Below are 17,225 nucleotides of genomic sequence, written 5' to 3'. Positions count from 1 at the left end.
TTACAGATCAATGCAGAAATACTGGTCTAAGAGGTCCAACATCTGAATCATTAGACTAAAATAATAACAAAACAGAGCACACAGAAAAATTCTCTAACTTTTATTGTAGACTTAAGGGCCACAATAAAATAAAAGGTCCATACCAAGCTCTGTGATACAATTTCAGAATCTCAGGGATAGAGAAGGTCCTAAAAACTTGACAGATGGAAACATTGATTACATATGATGTATCACACAATGGCAATACTTTCAAAAACAGTATAATAAAAATGCAATAGAAAAATGTTTTCAAGCCATGACATTTAGTTTTCACTCTAGAATTTTATACTCTATATCAAAGGAGGGGTTTTAAGAAAGCTCAGATCTCTAAACATGTGTGTACATGAGCCTTTCCTCAGAAACTGTGTTCCAGCACTACCGGGGAGTAACACAAGGCAGAGGGCAACGCACAGTCTAGGACTCAGGGACCCAACATGAGTGGTCCCAGAAGATTTCAGAGAGAGCTCCCAGGCCAACAGGTGCAGGGCAGCCTAGGAAAACACAGTCTATCCTGAGGATGATAACAAAAGGCCAAGGAAACGTGCTTGGAAAAAACATGGAATGTATTTTTTAGTAGATAAAACATATTTTTGATAGGCATGTGACAAATGTTACAACTCTTGGAGAAGAATAGTTGTTAGAGAGCCAAAGGAATATAGTCAGAAAATCAATTCCACACACACACACACAAATGAAGGATGTGAAAACAAAGAGACCAGCTGGAGGCTAATGGTCATTATTTGGCTTTATGAGCCATCATGGGCTAGGAAAAGGGAGGTTATCTGGGAGAAGTGAAGAAGTGTTCAGGTTTCAGAAATATTTAAGAGAAAGAATGAAGGATGTACAAGGAGGAGGCACACTCCGAACATTATATGACTCAGCAGTGAATATGATGTGCATAGTCATGATCATGTAAATATCAATTCATGATATAATTAAAAATGTGTTACAGGTGGAAGAAACGGAAAGGGAAATAAGGGTGCAATGGAGTGAGGATGCTGCGCTTTCAGCTGTTGTGACAGGGAGTCAGCAGAAAGTATTGAAGAAAATGGACTTTGCTATTTTCCATTTGATTTGATTTTAAAAGATTAAATATTTAAGGCAGATCTTTATATCACAACCAAATTATTTAAATTTAACTTAAATGTCAGACAGCCCTAAAAATGGGCACAGTAAGTTAAAGACTTTCCTGCATAAATCTGACACTTAGGAAAATAGGAAAAAGTTAGAAAATTCACCAAAAAAGGATCACACTAACAGCACTGGGTCCCTGTTAGATTTCTAAGGAATCATGACAGATAGACTTTTAATTTAAACAATTCATTTCTTAACTTTTCAAAAGCTTACTTACGGAATATAGGTGAAAGCTTCTCCTCTTTCCTTGCACTGAAAATAAAAATATAACTAATCAATTCTGGTATAATAAAATACCATAGAATAAAAGTACTTGCTAATCATCTGACCATCACTATATAAAACAAGATACAGCTGATTATCACTATATAAAAAATCAATTTAAAAAATTTTTAAATAACATTTAACATTTAAATAATCTGGCATGATGAATCTCATAATGTAAAATTTAAAAACAGTTTTACTTTTTGACCTAACACATATTCTATCACGTTCAAATGAAAGAATCCCCATGTACATAAGGAAAGGCAAAACAAATTAGGAAATGTGTGTGCCCTCCAAATCTCATGTTGAAATGTAATCCCCAGTGTTGGAGGTGGGGAAGTCTTTGGATCATGGGGGCAGATCCCTCATAAGTGACTTAGCACCATCACCTTGGTGATGAATGAGTTCCTGCTCTGAGTTCATACAAGATCTTCTTGGGGTGCTGTTGTTGTTACTGTTATTGTTCTGAAATGGGGTCTCACTCTGATGCTCAGCCTAGAGTACAGTGGTGTGATTATGGTTCACCGCAGCCTTGACCTCCTGGGCTCAAGTGATCCTCCCACCTTCCCCTCTAGAGTAGCTGGGGCTGCAGGCATGCACCACCACATCTGGCTAATTTTTAAATTTTTCATAGAGACAGGGTCTCACTACGTGGGCCCAAGGTGGTTTCAAACTCCAGGCTCAAGTGATCTGCCCATCTCAGCAGACCAAAGTGCTGGGATTGAAAGTGTGAGCCACTGCACCTGGCCTGATCTGCTTATTTAAAAGCCTGTGGCACCTCCCACTCTCTCTTGCTCCTCCTCTCACCATGTGAAAGATGACTTCTACCACAATCATTAGCTTCTTGAGGCCCTTTCCAGAAGCACATGCTAGCACCACACCTCCTGTCAAGCCTGTAGAACTGTGAGCTAATAAAACCTCTTTCTTTATAAATTATCCCGTCTCAAGTATTCCTTCATAAAAATGCCAAAATGTGGGACAGATGAGAAATTTAGCTAATAAAAACGTTTACCTATTGTATTTCTGAACCCCTATGGAGCAGTGTTTTGTTTTCTGAGTCTACATTTACACACAGCTTACTTTCATTACCAGGATCTAATAGCTGACAGCTCTAAGAACCAGTTTCTGGCCAGGGGTCAATCTCGAGATGCACTAGAATATCTGGAAGCATCCCAAATGACTTCTCGGTCATCTATTCCTACATTACTGAAAAAATAAATGGGTCTTTACTCAACTGAAAGGTAGCCTATCTTAAACTTAAATGTCAAAATGAGTGTGCCAACCTAACTGCACAGGGTATCCTCAGCACACACATTTTGTTCTAACAAAGATCCAAAGAATAAAAGCTCCAAAGAGGGACTTGGGCCACACTTTCGTCCCTATAATGCCTCCTCCTTTGAAGGTGAACTGGTCTCATTGACACACATTTCTCACCACTGAAGTGACAGGGGCAGGGGATCAGTTTTATTCTCCTTCCATACACTCTATGTGTGAGAAGCCCATGGCTCTTGGAAGAAACTGAGAAATAGAACAATCCTAACCAGAAATTACTAGCTCAAGTCAGACAAAGTCCACACAAACTTTGAAAATGCAGGTGAACAACCCCTTTTTTATTGTGCTGCATTACTTCAGATATTATTCTAGAACCCCCAGTTCTTGTATTCTTGTTGTTAAAATTAACTGAAAAAACATGGTGTATGGCTTTTTTGAAAATAAAGTAAGATAACAGAATGTTATGTAACATAAGCAACAGTACAGAAAAATCCTACACTTCTAATTCTCATCCTAAAACAGGCAGGATATGGAAACTTTACACGAGTTTCACACACTAAGGCTAATACGGAAAACAGCACAGGGCATGTTACATTTCTATTACATTCCAATGAAAAAGTTCTAGCATCGACTTGGATGTGACAGTGGTTAGAGCATTGTGAACAACGAGGCCAACATCACAGATCCAATCTAAAACAATGAATTCTTTTGATTTGCTCAAGTGAAATCCAAGCTGTGGCCTAAATCCTATCACTCCTTATTAAAACATACTCTTTAGAGCAAGGGAAAAATGGCAAAGACGTATGAAGAAAAAGGCATAAATCTGTGACTACTACACTAAATCATGTGGCCACTTAATTGTGTTGGTAAAAAGTCACCAAATGTGCAAACACAAAGTCTGTATGTTTCCATAAACAGTGACAACTAAAGGAAATTATATCACATATGAAAATAAGACAAGGAAATCTATGAAAAGTTAAACATTTTTAACTAATATCTGAGTTTCTCTAAATACTTTCTGTAATACACAAGACAGAAAAGTTTTAGGGTTTCCTTGAAGGCAGAAACAATACTGTCTTACCACTCATTTGATACTTTCTCAGGAAGAGTGTGCTTGCCCTTGGATGGTCAGAAGCAGTATCTGTAGAGGAAGAAGAGGAAACAATGTTTTTTTTTTTTTTTTTTTTAATTTTTTATTGGATTATAGGTTTTGGGGTACATGAGCAGAGCATGCAAGACAGTTGCGTAGGAACACACATGGCAGTGTGCTTTGCTTTTCTTCTCCCCTTCACCCACATTTGGCATTTCTCCCCAGGCTATCCCTCCCCACCTCCCCCTCCCACTGGCCCTCCCCTTTTCCCCCCAATAGACCCCAGTGTTTAGTACTCCCCTTTCTGTGTCCATGTGTTCTCATTTTTCATCACCCACCTATGAGTGAGAATATGCGGTGTTTCATTTTCTGTTCTTGTGTCAGTTTGCTGAGGATGATGTTTTCCAGATTCATCCATGTCCCTACAAACGACACGAACTCATCATTTCTGATTGCTGCATAATATTCCATGGTGTATATGTGCCACATTTTTCCAATCCAGTCTATTATCAATGGGCATTTGGGTTGATTCCAGGTCTTTGCTATTGTAAACAGTGCTGCAATGAACATTCGTGTACATGTGTCCTTACAGTAGAACGATTTATAGTCTTTTGGATATATACCCAGTAATGGGATTGCTAGGTCAAATGGAATTTCTATTTCTAAGGCCTTGAGGAATCGCCACACTGTCTTCCACAATGGTTGAACTAATTTACACTCCCACCAACAGTGTAAAAGTGTTCCTTTTTCTCCACATCCTCTCCAGCATCTGTTGTCTCCAGATTTTTTAATGATCGCCATTATAACTGGCGTGAGATGGTATCTCAATGTGGTTTTGATTTGCATCTCTCTGATGACCAGTGACGATGAGCATTTTTTCATATGATTGTTGGCCTCATATATGTCTTCTTTCGTAAAGTATCTGTTCATATCCTTTGCCCACTTTTGAATGGGCTTGTTTGTTTTTTTCCTGTAAATCTGCTTGAGTTGTTTGTAAATTCTGGATATCAGCCCTTTGTCAGATGGGTAGACTGCGAAAATTTTTTCCCATTCTGTTGGTTGCCGATCCACTCTAGTGACTGGGAAACAATGTTTTAAGTGAGGTGAGTAGCAAAAATTCTTTTTATTTATTTATTTATTTTTTAAAAATTTTTATTGGATTTTAGGTTTTGGGGTACATGAGCAGAGCATGTCAGACAGTTGCGTGGGAACACACATAACAGTGTGCTTTTCTTTCCTTCTCCCCTTCACCCACATTTGGCATTTCTCCCCAGGCTATCCCTCCCCACCTCCCCTTCCCACTGGCCCTCCCCTTTTCCCCCCAATAGACCCCAGTGTTTAGTACTCCCCTTTCTGTGTCCGTGTGTTCTCATTTTTCATCACCCACCTATGAGTGAGAATATGCGGTGTTTCATTTTCTGTTCTTGTGTCAGTTTGCTGAGGATGACGTTCTCCAGATTCATCCATGTCCCTACAAACGACACAAACTCATCATTTCTGATTGCTGCATAATATTCCATGGTGTATATGTGCCACATTTTTCCAATCCAGTCTATTATCAATGGGCATTTGGGTTGATTCCAGGTCTTTGCTATTGTAAACAGTGCTGCAATGAACATTCGTGTACATGTGTCCTTATAGTAGAACGATTTATAGTCTTTTGGATATATACCCAGTAATGGGATTGCTGGGTCAAATGGGATTTCTATTTCTAAGGCCTTGAGGAATCGCTACACTGTCTTCCACAATGGTTGAACTAATTTACACTCCCACCAACAGTGTAAAAGTGTTCCTTTTCTCCACATCCTCTCCAGCATCTGTTGTCTCCAGATTTTTTAATGATCGCCATTCTAACTGGCGTGAGATGGTATCTCAATGTGGTTTTGATTTGCATCTCTCTGATGACCAGTGACGATGAGCATTTTTTCATATGATTGTTGGCCTCATATATGTCTTCTTTCGTAAAGTGTCTGTTCATATCCTTTGCCCACTTTTGAATGGGCTTGTTTGTTTTTTTTCCTGTAAATCCGTTTGAGTTCTTTGTAAATTCTGGATATCAGCCCTTTGTCAGATGGGTAGACTGCAAAAATTTTTTCCCATTCTGTTGGTTGCCGATCCACTCTAGTGACTGTTTCTTTTGCTGTGCAGAAGCTGTGGAGTTTCATTAGGTCCCATTTGTCTATTTTGGCTTTTGTTGCCAATGCTTTTGGTGTTTTGTTCATGAAGTCCTTGCCTACTCCTATGTCCTGGATAGTTTTGCCTAGATTTCCTTCTAGGGTTTTTATGGTGCCAGGTCTTACGTTTAAGTCTTTAATCCATCTTGAGTTAATTTTAGTGTAAGGTGTCAGGAAGGGGTCCAGTTTCTGCTTTCTGCACATGGCTAGCCAGTTTTCCCAACACCATTTGTTAAACAGGGAATCCTTGCCCCATTGCTTGTTTTTGTCAGGTTTATCAAAGATTGTATAGTTGTAGATAAGTTGTGTTGCCTCCGGTGTCTCTGTTTTGTTCCATTGGTCTATATCTCTGTTTTGGTACCAGTACCATGCTGTTTTGATTACTGTAGCCTTGTAGTATAGTTTGAAATCCAGTAGTGTGATGCCCCCCGCTGTGTTCTTTTTGCTTAGAATTGACTTGGCTATGCGGGCTCTCTTTTGGTTCCATATGAAGTTCATGGTGGTTTTTTCCAGTTCTGTGAAGAAAGTCAATGGTAGCTTGATGGGGATAGCATTGATTCTGTAAATTACTTTGGGCAATATAGCCATTTTCACGATATTAATTCTTCCTAACCATGAACATGGAATGTTTCTCCATCTGTTTGTGTCCTCTCTGATTTCGTTGAGCAGTGGTTTGTAGTTCTCCTTGAAGAGGTCCCTTACGTTCCTTGTGAGTTGTATTCCAAGGTATTTTATTCTTTTTGTAGCAATTGTGAATGGCAGTTCGTTCTTGATTTGGCTCTCTTTAAGTCTGTTATTGGTGTAGACGAATGCTTGTGATTTTTGCACATTGATCTTATATCCTGAGACTTTGCTGAAGTTGCTTTTCAGTTTCAGGAGTTTTTGGGCTGAGGCGATGGGGTCTTCTAGGTATACTATCATGTCGTCTGCAAATAGATACAATTTGGCTTCCACCTTTCCTATTTGAATACCCTTTATTTCTTTTTCTTGCCTGATTGCTCTGGCTAGAACTTCCAGAATTATATTGAATAGGAGTGGTGAAAGAGGGCATCCTTGTCTAGTGCCAGATTTCAAAAGGAATGCTTCCAGTTTTTGCCCATTCAGTATGATATTGGCTGTTGGTTTGTCATAAATAGCTTTTATTACTTTGAGATACGTTCCATCGATACCGAGTTTATTGAGGGTTTTTAGCATAAAGGGCTGTTGAATTTTGTCAAATGCCTTCTCTGCGTCAATTGAGATAATCATGTGGTTTTTGTTTTTGGTTCTGTTTATGTGGTGAATTACGTTGATAGACTTGCGTATGTTGAACCAGCCTTGCATCCCCGGGATGAATCCTACTTGATCATGGTGATCATGGTGAATAAGTTTTTTGATTTGCTGTTGCAATCGGCTTGCCAATATTTTATTGAAGATTTTTGCATCTATGTTCATCATGGATATTGGCCTGAAGTTCTCTTTTCTTGTTGGGTCTCTGCCGGGTTTTGGTATCAGAATGATGTTGGTCTCGTAAAATGATTTGGGAAGGATTCCCTCTTTTTGGATTGTTTGAAACAGTTTTAGAAGGAATGGTACCAGCTCCTCTTTGTGTGTCTGGTAGAATTCAGCTGTGAACCCGTCTGGACCTGGGCTTTTTTTGTGTGGTAGGCTCTTAATTGCTGCCTCGACTTCTGACCTTGTTATTGGTCTATTCATAGTTTCAGCTTCCTCCTGGTTTAGGCTTGGGAGGATGCAGGAGTCCAGGAATTTATCCATTTCTTCCAGGTTTACTAGTTTATGTGCATAGAGTTGTTTGTAATATTCTCTGATGATGGTTTGAATTTCTGTGGAATCTGTGGTGATTTCCCCTTTATCATTTTTTATTGCATCTATTTGGTTGTTCTCTCTTTTCTTTTTGATCAATCTGGCTAGTGATCTGTCTATTTTGTTGATCTTTTCAAAAAACCAGCTCTTGGATTTATTGATTTTTTGAAGGGTTTTTCGTGTCTCAATCTCCTTCAGCTCAGCTCTGATCTTAGTTATTTCTTGTCTTCTGCTGGGTTTTGAGTTTTTTTGATCTTCCTCCTCTAGCTCTTTCAATTTTGATGATAGGGTGTCAATTTTGGATCTCTCCATTCTCCTCATATGGGCACTTATTGCTATATACTTTCCTCTAGAGACTGCTTTAAATGTGTCCCAGAGGTTCTGGCATGTTGTGTCTTCGTTCTCATTGGTTTCGACGAACTTCTTTATTTCTGACTTCATTTCATTGTTTACCCAGTCAACATTCAAGAGCCAATTGTTCAGTTTCCATGAAGCTGTGCAGGTCTGGGTTGGTTTCTGTATTCTGAGTTCTAACTTGATTGCACTATGGTCTGAGAGGCTGTTTGTTATGATTTCAGTTGTTCTGCATTTGTTGAGCAGTGCTTTACTTCCAATTATGTGGTCAATTTTAGAGTAGGTGTGATGTGGTGCTGAGAAGAATGTATATTCTGTGGATTTGGGGTGGAGAGTTCTGTAAATGTCTATCAGGTTTGCTTGCTCCAGGTCTGAGTTCAAGCCCTGGATATCCGTGTTGATATTCTGTCTGATTGATCTGTCTAATATTGACAGTGGAGTGTTAAAGTCTCCCACTATTATTGTGTGGGAGTCTAAGTCTCTTTGTAAGTCATTAAGAACTTGCCTTATGTATCTTGGTGCTCCTGCATTGGGCCATATATGTTTAGGATCGTTAGCTCTTCTTGCTGTATCGATCCTTTTACCATTATGTAATGGCCTTCTTTGTCTCTTTTGATCTTTGTTGCTTTAAAGTCTATTTTATCAGAGATGAGAATTGCAACTCCTGCTTTTTTTTGCTCTCCATTTGCTTGGTAAATCTTCCTCCATCCCTTTATTTTGAGCCTTTGTGTATCCTTGCATGTGAGATGGGTTTCCTGGATACAGCACACTGATGGGTTTTGGATTTTTATCCAATTTGCCAGTCTGTGTCTTTTGATTGGTGCATTTAGTCCATTTACATTTAGGGTTAATATTGTTATGTGTGATTTTGATACTGCCATTTTGATGCTAAGTGGCTGTTTTGCCTGTTAGTTGTTGTAGATTCTTCATTATGTTGATGCTCTTTAACTTTTAGTGTGATTTTGGAATGGCTGGTACTGGTTGTTCCTTTCTTTTTTTTTTGAGACGGAGTTTCACTCTTGTTACCCAGGCTGGAGTGCAATGGCGTGATCTCGGCTCACCGCAACCTCCGCCTCCTGGGTTCAGGCAATTCTCCTGACTCAGCCTCCTGAGTAGCTGGGATTACAGGCATGCGCCACCATGCCCAGCTAATTTTTTGTATTTTAGTAGAGACCGGGTTTCACCATGTTGACCAGGATGGTCTCGATCTCTCGACCTTGTGATCCACCCGCCTCGGCCTCCCAATGTGCTGGGATTACAGGCTTGAGCCACCGCGCCCAGCCCTGGTTGTTCCTTTCTATGTGTAGTGCCTCTTTTAGGAGCTCTTGTAAAGCAGGCCTGGTGGTGACAAAATCTCTGAGTATTTGCTTGTTCACAAAGGATTTTATTTTTCCTTCACTTCTGAAGCTCAGTTTGGCTGGATATGAAATTCTGGGTTGAAAGTTCTTTTCTTTAAGAATGTTGAATATTGGCCCCCACTCTCTTCTGGCTTGTAGTGTTTCTGCCAAGAGATCTGCTGTGAGTCTGATGGGCTTCCCTTTGTGGGTAACTCGACCTCTCTCTCTGGCTGCCCTTAGTATTTTCTCCTCTATTTCAACCTTGTTGAATCTGACGATTATGTGCCTTGGGGTTGCTCTTCTTGAAGAATATCTTTGTGGTGTTCTCTGTATTTCCTGCATTTGAGTGTTGGCCTGTCTTGCTAGGTGGGGGAAGTTTTCCTGGATGATGTCCTGAAGAGTATTTTCCAGCTTGGATTCATTCTCTTTGTCCCCTTCTTGTATACCTATCAAACATAGATTAGATCTTTTCACATAGTCCCACATTTCTTGGAGACTTTGTTCATTCCTTTTTGCGCTTTTTTTCTCTAATCTTGGTTTTCGTTTTATTTCATTGAGTTGGCCTTCGACTTCAGATATTCTTTCTTCTGCTTGGTCAATTCGGCTATTGAAACTTGTGCATGCTTCGCCAAGTTCTCGTATTGTGTTTTTCAGCTCCTTTAATTCATTCATATTCCTCTCTAAGTTATCCATTCTCGTTATCATTTCCTCATATCTTTTTATAAGTTCCTTAGTTTCTTTGCATTGATTTAATACATGTTCTTTTAGCTCACAAAAGTTTCTCATTATCCACCTTCTGAAGTCTAATTCTGTCATTTCATCACAGTCATTCTCCGTCCAGCTTTGTTCCCTTTCTGGTGAGGAGTTTTGGTCCTTTCTAGGAGGCGAGGTGTTCTGGTTTCGGGTGTTTTCCTCCTTTTTTCGCTGGTTTCTTCCCATCTTTGTGGGTTTATCCGCTTGTCGTCTGCGTAGTTGCTGACTTTTCGATTGGGTCTCTGAGTGGACACCCAGAATGTTGATGATGAAGTATTTCTGTTACTTGGTTTTTCTTCTACCAGCCTATCCCCTTCGCTGTATGACTGCTGAGGTCCACTCTAGGCCCTGCTTGTCTGGGGTGCACCTCTAGCAGCTGAGGCACAGTGAGGGATGCTACCCGTTTCTTTTTCTGCTATCTTTGTCCCAGGATGATGCCTGCCAAATGTCAGTCTTTTGGATATAGAGGGGTCAGGGAGCTGCTTGAGGAGACAGTCTGTACTTTATAGGAGCTGAATTGCTGAGCTGTGATCTCTGTTGGTCATTCAGGGCTGTTAGGCTGCTATTTTTGATTCTGCTGCAACAGAGCTCATTTTAAAAAACCCTTTTTTTCTCAAATGCTCTTTGTTGGGGGGTTCGGGCTTTATTTTTTGATGTCCGATGAGGTGTCCTGCCCAGCTAGAAGGCAGACTAGCCACTGTTTGGCTCCCGAGGCCCCGCCCTGCTGTTGTGTGATTTGCCCTGTTCCTGCAGGCTCTGCTGTGGTCTCTGCCACGCCCTGCGGTGGAGTCTCTTCGTTGTAGCGTGTTGCCTCAGCAACGGCAGGCTGCGTCAGCAGTGGGCGTGTATCTCAGTTGGGGCGGGTTGCCTCGGTAGTGGTGGACGCCCCTCCCCCACAGAGCATCTCGGACCATCTGCTCGGGATAGTTTGAAATCGCGGTTTTGTTTGTCCTACTGGGTGTCCCAAACGATCTGTCCCTGCAATCCCCTGGGCTGGCCTACTGTCCAAGTCTCGTTCAGTCTCAAGTCCAGCCCTCTCAAGTCTCAGGTTGCCGGTTCAACAGGGCACCCGGACAAGCGTGCCCTGTGGGGATTGCTGGGTAGGGCCGGCCGCCGCCGCCCCGGCTGCCGGCTTCGCCAGGCAGACCTACTGCCTGGCGTCCCGTGTCTTTTTTATACTTGGGAGTTTCCCCGTTCTGTGGGCAACAAAGATCAGTCTGGAAATGCAGCTCTGACTCACTGTTTGCAGATTCAATGAGAGCTCCAATCCTGGGTTGTTCTCACAGCGCCATCTTGAGTCCTCCCCCTCGAAAAAATTCTTTTTAAAGCTACATAACCATTTGAATCACTTTTAACAGCCTTGAGAAAGGTTTTTAGTAATAATTGTCAAAAAATAAAGGCAGCAATGTCCCAATTCTACTGGAGAATGCAAAAATCACAGAATCTCTCCATGCATGTGGAATAAAACCAGGCTAGTGCTGGGACTTCTTTTTCAAACTTGCACCTAAACAAACGAATGCAACTTTTAGATGAATCATATATATGCCCTCCTCCCTCTACTTATCAAATATAACCACCTTCCTCTAGGCTGCTATTACCAGCACCTTTCAGGGAAAAGTCTCAAGCAGTAAGAGATGCTGTGGTCAATTACTGTGGTCAGACACCAGCTCAGTATTTCAGATGTCTTAAAGAGCTGTTTTGGGCAAAAACAATTTTTAAACGGACAAAGTATCACTCTGTTGCCCAGGCTGGAGTGGTGCAATGGTGAGATGGAGCCAGCAGAACTCAATGAAGGCTCAAACTCCTGGGCTCAAGAGATTCTCTTGCAGCTGGGACTGTGGGTGCAAGCCACATACCTGGCTAATTTTTAACCATTTTTTTGTAGAGACAGGGTCAAATGAGACATACCTGTAAATGTGTTATAAATCCCCAAAAATGATATGAAGAGTCTATTTTGGGCCATCATCCAACACTACCCATCTGCTACCTGGTGTGTGAAAGCACTCAGAGGCTTACTTTACACCACCGAATAAGGAAAAGCTTTCACAAGTACTGGCGTGCTTTGTGTTTAAAGGCACAATTCATTCACATACTATCTGTGTTCATTCTTTCACCATTTTGGAATATTCTGAGAAAACAATACCTTTTAGCTACAAAGTCACATTCATCATGAAGCTTAATTATTCTAACATTTAAATAAATTAAGAGGCCAACCAAGGTAAACAGAAGAGCTGTAAGACACTTCCTCTACAGCAATGAAATCTGTAGCATACATTTTCTATTTGGAAAACATAGCTTTTGGCCAGCCTGGGGTTGAGAAAGGGGCCAGAACTGGGCATTGGGGTAGGGAGGAGGAAAGAAACCTCCAGATGCAGCAGGGAAAAAGCATGAAGTGTGGGGGCAGGCATGAGGCAGGTCCAGTCCTCCTGCCTGGTGCATGGGCCTGGGAAAGCTGGCTAGGGGCAGGAGGGAGGAGCCCGAGGCTGTGGATACCTCTGAGGTGGGGGGAGGAGTCAGAACTGGTACCAGTGTCAGCCAGAGGCATGCCTGAGGGCAAACAGTTTCATTCATCTCCTTACCTTTGGGCATCTCCTGGTCGCTGATGTGCTGCAGGTCATGGCCCTCACTGGCTCCCAAATCCCACAGGGCAGGCTCCACAGCAGTAGGGCCTGGCGCTTCCACCACCTCCCCCTCGATCCGTTCTGTCCAGTGCACCCTGCACTGGCTCTGCTTGGGTCTGCCATTGGGGAGCACCATGATCCCTCTGCCCGGCCTCTGCTCCTCTCTGCCTTGGTCTGCACTTATGCTTGACACTGCCTTATAGATGTCATCACAGCTGCCAGACACCACCCCACACAGCCAGCTCGGGCCCCAAATGGGTCTGGCACTGGTGTTGGACATGTTCCTTCTGTCTTGGCCCGCACCTATGCTTGCCATCGCCTCACTGATGTCAGAGATGAAGGACAGATCCTCAGACAGCCTACGCAGACCTCGCCTGTGGCTGACTTTGGGGCAAAAACAACTCAGCGTGTTCCCCATGGGGCACATTGGCCCCTCTCCAGCAACTTGGACCTTCCCTTGCCTCCCAGTCTGTGGAGTTCAGCACTTCACCTCTTTCAAACACAGGCACGCCTGCAGGGCCAGCCCCTGGCTATGGGGCTGCACCCCACTAACAGCTTACTCCCCAACTCAGCTGCCTCCCCTGAGATAACTGGTCTGAGGGGAACTTGCTTGATTTAAAATGGGTCTAGATACAAGAAGCCTGAGAGCTGAGATCGTGGAGAAGAGAGCACAGATGGAGTTCCTCCTTCCTCTGTTTTCTACCAACTGAAGGAGGTTGCCCTACCAACCACCAGAGTTCCAACCTGGAGCACAGGAATCAATCAGAGTCTCCTCCAGGAGGCGCCCCCACCCCCACTGTGATGTGGGAGCCCAGGCACATGGCTCACCAGGTCCTACCCTGTTGGCAGCCCCACCCACACCTTTCATTCATTGCTGGCTGCTGGGAGCTTTCAGGTTTCTCCAATGTGATGACGTTCTAGAGATCATCACCTCACAATGAATTATGCCAAAATTACTGTAACCACATCTGCTTCATGCCTTATCTGGTATCCAAAGAACTCCCTTTCCCCGTGGCCTCTGAGTTCTTACAAACTAGAAAGAAGAGAGAGTAAATTTCTGCAGTTGCCTTCAGAGAAAGCATTGCCATGAACTAAGTGTACTCTGTGATGACAACTTACATTTTCAGTACACATGTAGATTCAATACATATCTATTCAGTTTACATTTTTTAAAAATTACATACAAATTCAATCAAACTAACAAGAGGAGTAATGGAAATTTCCTAAAATTTATACGCTAAGAACATCACATTTTTCTAATTATCACTTGGACAGGAAACTTAGAATCTATGGTTTCAACAAATGAAAAGGCTTATGTAAAAGGAAACTGGCCGGCTGGGGTGGCTCAATCCTGTAACTCCAGCACTTTGGGAGGCTGAGGTGATGAGGTCAGAAGATCGAGATCATCCTGGCTTACATGATAAAACTCTGTCTCTACTAAAAATAAAAAAAATTCACCGGGCGTGTGGCACATGCCTGCTGTCCCAGCTACTCAGGAAGGCTGAGGCAAGAGAATTGCTTGAAACCGGGAGGTGGAGGTTGCAGTGAGCTGAGATCGCACCACTGTACTTCAGCATGGGTGACAGAGACAGATTCCATCTCAAAAAAGAAAAAAGAAAACCACCACATAATACAAGATTTTAAATGTGAAAATCATTGGTACATTTTGTTTTGTTTTGTTTTGTTTTGTTTTGGAGATGGAGTCTCACTCTTCTTGCCCATGCTGGAGTGCAATGGCATAATCTTGGCTCACCAGAATCTCAGCCTCCTGGGTTCAAGTCACTCTCTTGCCTCAGCCTCCCGAGAAGCTGGGATTACAGGTATGTACCACCACACCAGGCTAATTTTTTACTTTTAGGAGAGCTGGGGTTTCTCCGTGTTGGTCAGGCTGGTCTCTAACTCCTGGCCACAAGTGGTCCACCACCTTGGCCTCCCAAAGTGCTGGGATTACAGGTGTGAGCCACTGGTCCCGGCCATTGCTAGTTTTAACTAGCAATTACCAAGTAAAAGTACTGGGAACTGCTTTGTGACTATGGGGCTTTATGGAATCTTTCTCATGCTTGGTTCATCTAAGAAATATGAATAACTCAAATTTTATAAACTTGTTCTAAAAATTAAATGAGGAAAAACTAATACTTCCCCCTCCATATATTGAACACTTTCAAAATGATAGGCATTGTGTCTACATTTTTACACATGTACCATATGTAAGCCTCATAACAACCCCATGTTTTATAGATGAGAAGACTGAGACTCAGAGGACTTGAAAACAAATTCACTAGCGTGTAGTAATGAAAGATGTATCTGGGACTCAATCCAGTTCCATCTGACCCCAAAGGTGGTGCATCTTAATGAAGCCCAAGTTATACCCTGCACTTGTAGGTACTCAAAAGGATTCCCTCTTTCTACCCCCTTACGTGTGAATTTCAGTGGCTTTCACAACCTCAGAACCACCCCACACACCCTCCCAAGTTGCCTTCCAGTGGTTCCCTTTTTCTTGGGGATGGTTAGAAATCTGCATATTCAGATGAATTCTTCAAGCATTTCCTTATAAACATGTGTGGATAGAGGAATAAACCTTTGTAGGCCATAGGCTACTGACTGTGAATTGTCTAGCTTATTAATTGCGAATTTATTTGTAATGTATCTTATTACATGTAAAATAAAATCACAGGATCCACTGAATTTGTGCAGAAAGATTCCAAACTACACTGCAGGAACATCTTACTGACTACAGAGGAAGACCAGCCCAAACACACAAAGCAAGAGTCCCTCCAAAGACCAGGTGTGTGGTGGTTCTTACCTATAATCTCAGCAATTTGGAAGGCCAAAGTAGACGGATCGCTTAACGCCAGGAGTTTGAGTCCAGGTTGGCTGACACAGTGAGACCCAGTCTGCATAAAAAATTACTTTTTATTACTATAATAAAAAAGTAACTCTGGCATTGCTTTAGGATAGAGAGCTCTGGTCTAGAATTCAACATATGGAGTTATGAGTCCCAATGTGGCTACTTAACTACCGTTGTGACTTTGGGCAGGTTATGTAATAACTATGATTCTCAGCCCTTTCTTTGTAAATTATCAGCATTGGAATAGATGACTTTAAAAAGTCCTGACCAGCTCTAGCATTCAATGATTCTGTATCAGTGGATGCTTGTCAGAACTACAATTTATGTGTCTGGTGATGCCCTGAGATGTTCCTATGGTCACAGGAAATATGGAAATAATATAGTCATATTGGTCATAGAAAGTATGACCATATGGTCAAATATGGTCAAAAGAAATACATTTAGTTTTGTTTTTAAAATGGGTGACTTAAACACATGAAATCTAGAACTATTTTGAGAAATAAGATGAAACAGTAAGTGGGATGCAGCCTGATGTTCCCAAAGTATTTCTGCAGGAGGAAAGACTCACAAAAGATAAAAGATTCCCCATAAATATACCAGTGAATCATCTAGCCACAAAAACTCACAGTCCATATACGTTGTAATGTCAAACACTTCTGTGATTTACTGCATTTACAATGCACTCCTTGAAACGGTATGGCCTGCTTCCCAAAGTCCTTGGTACTGGAAGCCCAACTTCCATTCAGTGACTGCAAATCCCTCTCCCACCTTTTCCCATTTCCTTCCATGACTGCTGGATTATGAAGGAACTGAAAACCACAATAAGTGAGGCCTGGTTAAAGGAACTAGTGATGTTTATCCTGAGAATGACTGACAACATTTTAGTGAAAAAATAAGAGTAGTCTTTGAATAACTGAAGGTCTACTGTAAAAGAGGGTTTCAGCTTGATGTGTTCTGTAGACCCCAAGGATCAGGGGTATCATAAACCCCTAGTGACTGTTTACTGAGTGAATAAATTCTGTATTGTTTCCATAGCATGAACCAAGACCCTGGGCTGCCATGGGGTCCTGGGGCTGTACTGAACTCTGGAAGGGGCAGTCCCCTCACTCTCCACTGATCAGAAGGCTGCATGTGCTCTACATGTTAGAAGTAACCCTGTGAACTGGGACGTCCAGAGTCCACATGATTAGTAACATTTGCTTTGAATTTATAAAAAAGCTTTATTCATCACCAGTTGGGTTATTAAAAGGTATGTCAGTGAAATAAGGCACTTTGGCTTTACTTTCTATAAACAGTTTCATCAAACACTGACTGTTACATCAGAAATCAATGTGTTCTGTCTACCTTGTCTCTGTTTTCTCCAGAATCAATTTTCCTTATCTTCAACTAGTTTTAGTGTGATATGTAACAGAATCAAATATTTCTCACTATTATCTCAAAAGTGTGTTTCTTTTTTGATTTTTTTTTTTTTTCATAGAATCCAGGTCTTGCTCTGCTCTGTTGCCTAAGCTGGTCTCAAACTCCTGGCCTCAAGCA

The 17,225-nt window shown here is 41.9% G+C and overlaps 1 pseudogene across 1 annotated transcript in view; it reads right to left on the bottom strand.

The window, feature by feature from the left end:
* LOC118149690 (cyclin-Y-like protein 1B) overlaps window positions 1-13,409 on the bottom strand; it is a 29,834-nt pseudogene extending 16,425 nt beyond the window's left edge. The window contains exons 1-3 of the transcript XR_013530449.1: window positions 12,800-13,409; window positions 3,791-3,850; window positions 1,391-1,425 (exon numbers count right to left, since the gene is read on the bottom strand). The product of XR_013530449.1 is annotated as a cyclin-Y-like protein 1B (transcript). The remainder of the gene's footprint in view (window positions 1-1,390; window positions 1,426-3,790; window positions 3,851-12,799) is intronic.
* Window positions 13,410-17,225: the final 3,816 nt, after the last annotated feature.

Source organism: Callithrix jacchus, chromosome 20, assembly GCF_049354715.1.
Source record: "Callithrix jacchus isolate 240 chromosome 20, calJac240_pri, whole genome shotgun sequence".
Classification (NCBI taxonomy): domain Eukaryota; kingdom Metazoa; phylum Chordata; class Mammalia; order Primates; family Cebidae; genus Callithrix; species Callithrix jacchus.
This window is presented reverse-complemented; position numbering and strand designations above follow the sequence as displayed.